Source organism: Tursiops truncatus, chromosome 2, assembly GCF_011762595.2.
Source record: "Tursiops truncatus isolate mTurTru1 chromosome 2, mTurTru1.mat.Y, whole genome shotgun sequence".
Lineage (NCBI taxonomy): Eukaryota > Metazoa > Chordata > Mammalia > Artiodactyla > Delphinidae > Tursiops > Tursiops truncatus.
Window position 1 is genome coordinate 174,748,627 of NC_047035.1, and position 8,041 is coordinate 174,756,667.

An 8,041-nucleotide genomic window follows, 5' to 3' on the forward strand; every position below is an offset into this window, starting at 1 on the left:
TTCTGAGAGTTCTAATGGTTAGAAAATTCAGGAAGCTACAACTTCCCTTCTGCATTTCACGTGGGTCCCTGCTCTTCAAATGTTTGCATAAGTCTAAGCTCCCACCTAAGCCTCCTCTTCAGATTAAACACTGCCACAGCCTTCAGCTGTCCCTTGGGTGAATGCTCCAAGCCCTGCCCTGCCGCTCATTTTCTTTGGCTGCAAAGAGGATCCAGTTCTGGACGTCACAGAGCCCGTTCAGGCCCAAACCACAAACCGGATATGCTTTTCTTTTCCTTTCCCTCCTTTCTGTGTGTTTGCGGGGTTAGTTCATCCTTGTATTTCGCCACAGCCATTGAAATGTTCTTGTTTGCTTGTTACTTAACCACACAGAGTGTCAGTCACTGAAGGTACCTGTTGCCAGCTGAGCAAACAGCCCGGGACAGAAAGCAACGTTTCCTCAACTCTCCGCAGTGCCGTGTTTCTCCACTACTTCAGTGTCACCTTGGACATATTTCAAAGTTCAGCCTCACGAGTAAAAGAGAAACGTGTTGGCTTGAGAATCGCCTGTGCTCGTCACGAGCTGGTGAGTCACCGCCCCCTAAGCTAACATCCGTGCTCACTTAGTGGGGCATTGGGTCCAGCCATGGCCTTTGTCCCACTCTGTGGTCAGAATGCTGACACTTTCCCTGTTGCTGTCTTTTCACAATCCCCTGACTCTCATGTCCCAGAGATCAGAAGGTTGAGAGTTGTTACTCACCCCCAGCGCATTCCCATTTCTGACCCAAAGAGCTACGGGAACTTCCCATTTTAAGTTCTCCTGAGCATTTTGAAATTTCAAACTAAAGAGAGAGAGAGAGACGCACGGACAGTTTCAGGCACGACGTCTTCTCCAGCATCAGAAAATCCCAGGAGGTTCACTAGGGCTGCCACTGCCCTTTCACTCTTCCAGCTGGAACTCAGAAGGAAACTCTTTGCAGTCGCAGCTGGGAATTGCATTTTCTGTCTACGCTGGGGGCCTTTCGCGGACTCTTTGGGAAAATACGTTACATCCTCAAGCCCCTGTTCGGGGGTTTTACAAAGCTTCATGAGCCTGTGCTCTTTTCTGAGTTTGTTGCCAGGTCTGCATGGGCAGGAAGCAGGGTGTCCCAGCTCCTGGTCTAGATAATTTAATTTACCAGAAGTTAATGATGTGTGGGCTGGAGCAAGCCTGCTTTTACCAGCGTGGGTGTTTGGAAAACTCACCAATCTCCTCTCTATTCCTTCTGTGGAAAAGAATCCTAACTGCCTCTTCCTGCTTTTGGAAGTGAGCCCATCCACCTGGAATATTCTTCTATCCAGACCTGTGGCTATAGAGAAGCAGTAGACTGACTGTGGTCAGACCTCTGAGACAGACAGGCAGGTGCACTTGATCCTTCGAAAGGGACCAGGAACTCGCTTTATGTGTGTGTGTGTGTGTGTGTGTGTGTGTGTGTGTGTGTGTGTGTGTGTGTGTGTGTAGTGGTGGGTGTAGGGTCATTTAAATGCACCAGGGGGCCCAGACCACGTCAAGTTTTTGAAACCTGTGGCATATTAAGAAATTAAACTTGACTTTCAGCACCCAGATTGTGGTCTCTGACTAGTTTCCCACTAAAAGGAATAAGAGCTCTTTGCAGAAATGACTGAACCCAGTTCTGGGATAGGAACTCCACAGGATGAGCTGGGGACATCTTGTCTTAACCAAAGGAAGGAATCTATCAAAACCACCAAGACTGGACTTATTGTGGTGACCATTTCACAATATTTACAAGTATCGAATCATGATGTTTGTACACCTGAAACTAATATAATGTTACATGTTGATTACTTCTCAATTGAAAAAAGTTAACACTAAGGTCATGTCCAAAAGACCCAGGAGAAAACTTGAAAAGATTCCTTCTAACCAAATACCAGACCATTTGAACATCTATAAGAATAAGTATATTCAAATTTATGAGTCCAGGGCTTCCCTCGTGGCGCAGTGGTTGAGAGTCCGCCTGCCGATGCAGGGGACACGGGTTCGTGCCCCGGTCCGGGAAGATCCCACATGCCGCGGAGCGGCTGGGCCCATGAGCCATGGCCGCTGAGCCTGCGTGAAAAAAAAAAAAATTATGAGTCCATAGTGATAATAAAAAAACCCCTTCATTCGTTACCATTGGAGGAGGTTAGGGACTAACTCACAGGGAAAGAATTAACCATCTGTCTTGTACCTCTGGTTAATCAAATAGTTGATAAGGGGAAGTTTCTCTTTGTAGAAATATTCCAAAAGTGATATCAGAATTAGAATATCATCATTTTGCAAATCCTTAGTGAACTAATGTACCCGGGCACTGGTCATCCATAGCAGGTCACGTCACAGGAGAGTCTGCCAGACTGCCTTCTGGTGGAAGAACTTATGAAGTAGTTTTGTCACCTAAGTGAACTTGAATCTCCTCAAAATCTCAACAATAAATCTAAGAGCATGTTCATGGGAAACTCAGAGGACAGAGCGACATGTCACACCACGTCACGGGCGTGCAGTACGTGAAATCGTGCTGTGTGGATCCGTAGTCGATTTCTTTACATTGCTGAGCGGTACGTACCCCACTGTATGGAGGTCCTTCTGTTTGTCTGTTCGTTCTCCCGTTGAAGGGCACCTGGGTTGTTTCCGGTTTCTCTGTACTATGACTAATGCTGTTATAAGCATTCATGTACAGGTTTTGGTGTAAATGTTTTCATTTCTTTTGGGTAAGTAACTAGGAGTGGGATTGCTGGACCAAATCATATAAGTATATATTTAATTTTTAAGAAACTGTCAATGTCACCATGGGCTTGCAATAAAATAGGACTTTCCTCAGGATGGTTGTTAGGGTTAAATGAATTATTACATGCCAAGTGCTTAAGACAGTGCCTGGCGCTCAGTAAATGTTCGCTCTCGTCATTACCCTTATTGTCAGCGTTACTTGGCCTGAGCACACCCCGTTTTCCCTGAAATTTGAGCAACGGCACAGAAATCGGCAGTATCCAGGGACCACTGGGCTGCTAGTGGTGGTGCCTGGGACAATGCTGTGTTTCTGCCAATGGTCAGGATGGAGCTGGGCTCTGGGACCGGCCCCTGCCAGCAGTGATGCCTTGTGGCTGCAGCAGGACCACTCAACCACCACGGCCATCTGTGATTTCCCCAGGTTTTGTTTCTAACGAAGGGAAAATAAGGGAGGAAACGGTAATTTCACGGCTACCCAGTGGACACTAGGAGCCCCGGCATTTGAATCTTGAAAGAGGTGCGACCTTAATTTGTCGTCCACCTATTACACTGCATATTAATTATATTCCGTCCTGTGTATTTTAAATACATTTTAAAAGTTAGACTTTACTTCTTAGAACAGCCTTAGGTTTATAGAAAAATTGGGAAGATAGTACGTCGAGTTCCCATATACCCTGCACCTAATTTTCCCTATTTTGAACATCTTACATTAGGCTGGTACAGTTGTTACAATTAATGAACCAATACTGACACATTCTTATTAATTAAAGTCTGTACTTTATCAGATTTTGTTAGTTTTTACCTGCTGTCCCTTTTCTGTTTCAAGATCCCACATTACATTTATTTATTATTTTTTAAAAAATTGAAGTATAGTTGATTTACAACATTGTGTTAGTTTCAGGTGTATAGCAAAGTGATTCCATTAAACATATATATATGTATATATATATTCTATATAGTGTGTATGTTGATACATTACAGTTACATTACATTTATTTGTCATGTTTCCTTAGGCTCCTCTTGGCTTTGACAGTCTCAGACGTTCTTTGTTTTTGACAATCTTGACAGTTTTGAGGAGTCCTGGCCACGTATCTTACAGAACATCCCTCTGTTGGGATGTGTCTGATAGTTTTTCTCATGGCTAGACTGGGGTCATGTGTTTCGGAGGAAGACCACATCAGTAAAGCACCATCCTCATTCTATCATGTCAAGGGCACGCGCCGTCAACATGATGATCGCTATTGTTCTCACTCTGGTCACCTGGCTGGAGTCGTGTTTGTCAGCGCCTCCCCTGTAAAGTTACCCCTCCCTCCCCACATTGTCGTCTCTGGAAGGCAGCCACTGGCACAGCTCACACTTCAGGAGCGGGGAGTTATGCTCCACCCTCTTGAAAATGGGGCAGCTACATAAATCACTTGGAGTTCTCCTCCATGGGAGATTTGTCTCTTCTCTCCCGATTATATATGTATTCAATCAATTGTTTATATCAGTCTGGACTCGTGTTATTTATAATTTCTGTGTATTTTTAATTTTTTTAAAGCTTATGCGTTTTAAAACTATGCATTTAAGTTGTACCTTTTTGTTGCATGGTAAAGAATATTATAATGAACATGTGTGTGTTCAAGTTTTGCTGATGTCTTTGCTTGTTTATTGAGTATATATTTCTAGACTTAGAAGCTTGGAGCAGAAGATAGGAACATTGTAATGTTTTTTGCTATGTTCTGCCAATTTGTTTTCTAGGTACATTACTCAGCTTCTACTTCTATCTGAAGACGACGACAGTGCCTGTCTCAACACATCTTGGTGAGCGTTAAGCATTAAAATGTGTTGAAAGCTTTGTTAAGATGATAGGAAAAAAGTATCACCCTTTCCAGCAAATCTAAAAATTTTTAAAATACTTCCTAAGATGGTGGGGAAGACAAGTGTCTATATTTTAATTTGTGTTTCGTTGCCAGTGAGGGCACACAGCTTTGCTGCTTTTTGATGGGGGCCAAGCACAGGTGGAGGGTCCTCTGGCCTCAGGCTCACTGCTGAGCTATGGTTCGGCTGTCACAGAGCATCTCTTTTCTGCGAGAGCCGTAGGGTCTCCCAAATATAAAAGAACATGAAGAAAAAGGGTGGGCTACGCCCCCTTTTTGCCATGATGCTCAGAAACAGTAGTTGTGGCCCTTCTCTGGTCACCCCATAGTGTGATGGAATATTCTGGAAAGCCTCTAGGTGGGAACGTTGCAGGAGGTGGCTTTTATGATTGGCCTGAGTCGGAAGCTGCCCCCCTCCATGCCTCCATTCACTCAACACTTCTGTGCTGTATCTACACAGTGACTTGTGCACCCCTATGCCAGTGTGAGTACTGCATCTTCCCACCCAGGAGACCCTGAAGTCTAGCAAAGCCTAGCTATTCAGCACTTTGAATAACAAGTGTGGTTAATCAGTACTGTTGGTGCTCTAGTGGGAAGAAGTACAAAGCCTGAGTACCTTTCTGCAGGTGAGGATGGCTTCACAGGGGAAGTGACAAAATAGAGCTAGATCTTAACAATAAATATGAGCTTGTCAGCTGGAGAAAAGAGAGGAGAGCATCTGACACCAAGCTGTGGGGAAGCAATGGGTGATTTGCAACGGGAGCACCAAGGATGAATTTTGGTAGCCACGTGACCGAGGTCTAACAGAGCTGAGCAGAAGTGATGTGCACGACTCCAAGCCCGGAGTGTGGGCTTCAGCCCCCTCTGCAGGCTCTGCTCTGCTCTCGTCCCCTTCCAGATGGGGACACCGCCCACGTGGTTATGGAAGCCACGCTTGACGATGGCAGAGACTATCACCCTGGCGACCATAACAATTTTGTGAGAGGGCTGCCCCACCAGTATTTTGCCCCTGATATTTATAAGTGAGCAGGAAATAGCTTCTGTTGTCTTTGACATTATGTATCAAATATACTAGCTTACTGTGTACTTACTAAATACAAATAAGCCAGCTTCCAGTAACCAATAAACCGCGGGCAGGGAGGGAAAAATAGTGAAGGGCTTTGAATGCCACACCAAGGAGTCTGGGTTTATTGCTGTAGGAACAGGATGACTTGTTTGTTTGTTTGTTTGTTTTTGCGGTACGCGGGCCTCTCGCTGTTGTGGCCTCTCCCGTTGCAGAGCACAGGCTCCGGACGCGCAGGCTCAGCGGCCATGGCTCACGGGCCCAGCCGCTCCGCGGCACGTGGGATCTTCGCGGACCAGGACACGAACCCGCGTCCCCTGCCTCGGCAGGCGGACCCTCAACCACTGCGCCACCAGGGGAGCCCAACAGGATGATTTTTAAACACAGAGTGACATGCTGAGTGTGCGTGTGGAATGAGTGGGACACACCTTCCAATCCACGGACAACACCCTGGTCTCTGAGATCTTTGCGCGTTACGAATTCCTTCATCAGCCTCCACTAGACTGAACTTTTGGAAGTGCCAGATATGAATCCCACTGGCATCTTGAGAGTCTGCAGGGTCCTCAGAAATAAGCTAGAAGGTATTTGAAGAGGGTTCTTTAACAATCACAAATTCCTCCTCTTCCTCTGTGTATGCCCTGTGCTATACGCAATGTGGCTATCTATCAAGAGATAGGGTACGTCAGCTCCTCCCCTGAAACAGAGGCACGGCCATATGACTTACTTGGGCTCAAGGGACATTAGCACACACGACACAAGTTGGCTCAAAACACACTTGTGTATTGGAGCTCGGTCACGCTTGCTCCCTGAGGCCTCCAGGTAAAGAAGTCTGGGCTGGTCTCCTTAAGAATGATATAGAACATATGGAGAAGGGCAGACAGACATGTGAAGCCATCTTAGAGGAATCATCCCAAGCAATCCATCAGATGATTGGGAAGCTCATGAGTGACCCCAGGTAAGACCAGCAGAAGACCTGCCCAGCTGAGCCCAGCCCAAGTTGCCAACCAGAGAATCATGAACAATAATAACCCACTAAGTTCTGGGTATTTTGTTACACAGCAATAGATAACTGATACAATGCATGGGATATCTCACTGTCGAGAAGATCCCAGTTGATGCCAGTACAGAAGAAATAAGCCATAGACTCACAACCCCTACCCCCATTCCCTCAGAGCTCTCAGAGACTCAACAGAGCAGCTGCTAATATTCTGTTTGAACATATGGATTTATTTTTCTATAAAACAGAAAGAAAATAATTTCCTTTAGTCACTCCAGTTTTGTTTCTGATAGTTCTTGTGCTTCTATTTTTTCCCTTCTCTTCTTTCTAGTTTCTGTTGTAAGAATAGTCTAGTTGTTAGATATTTTAACTCCACGCACATGCCTCTCTCTACTTGGGGTAACACCAGAATGTTGAAATTTCCTTTGCTTTTGTGGACGCTCATGCTTCTTTCACATGTAGCTTCATTACTTCCTCGTTTCAATTTCTTAAAGATAGCCCTTAATTAAGAAAGAAGAACCTTCTTTAGATTTCTTAATGTTTTCCTTGACCTTCTCTCCCAAATTAAATATGTAATCTTTATATTACAATTACCTGAAATTATCAATATTATTTACATAAATCTCTGTATAGAACCCTGTCTTCTGTATGACAGGAAATGGCAATATGAAAAAAAAAATTCAGAATCACATGATAGGGAAAGTTGTTAGCTATAAAACACTTGCTCATCAACGATTCTTTAAATTTCACCATTAGAATGCATCTCTCACTAGAGATTTATCTTTTCTATCTGAAAAGTCTTATCTTTCAGCCAAAAGTTTAACATCATTGTGGCTTCTTCTCTGCCATTTGTGCATTCAGTCACTATTCACTGAGTTTTCTGAATACTCAGCTGGGGCATGGAGATAGAAAGATGAATACAAAACTCTGCCTTCAAGAGAGAAAGCACGGTGATAGAAAAATAATATTACTGCAACGTGCTAAGTGTCATAATAGACACGCACAGGGCATTCCAGGAGGCAGAGATCTGTGTGTGTGTTTGGGGGTAGCTGTGAATAAGGAAAGGTCTGAAGAAGGAGATACTGGATTAGGCTGTAAGTTACAAGTAGGGGTTAGTCGTGAGATGTGTATGAGATGTGGGGGAAGCATGTAATGTGAGGCAGGGCAGGATGAGAAGGCGGGTGGACAGAGCCTGTCCAGTGGTCAGAGGCTGTAGCGAACCAGGTTGAGGAGTAGACTTCATCTTGTAAAGCAGAGTGAGCCGTGGAGGATTGCCAGTAAGGGAGTAACGCTGAAGACGCGATGGTGGGTTTGAAAGGGTGAGGAGACCATCGGAGCCTGTGATCCTTGCATCCTGGATAGAGAACGAAGACGTGAAGTAA

The 8,041-nt window shown here is 44.9% G+C and overlaps 1 long non-coding RNA gene across 2 annotated transcripts; it reads left to right on the top strand.

Moving 5' to 3' along the window:
* The first annotated feature begins 265 nt into the window (after positions 1-265).
* LOC109549642 (uncharacterized) lies at positions 266-7,197 on the top strand. Of its 2 annotated transcripts, XR_012329775.1 has the most exons (4): positions 266-565; positions 2,342-2,571; positions 4,481-4,543; positions 5,878-7,197. It is a non-coding gene; the product is annotated as an uncharacterized lncRNA (long non-coding RNA). The 2 variants fall into 2 exon arrangements; XR_002175988.3 differs by having other exon boundaries at positions 4,481-7,197.
* Positions 7,198-8,041: the final 844 nt, after the last annotated feature.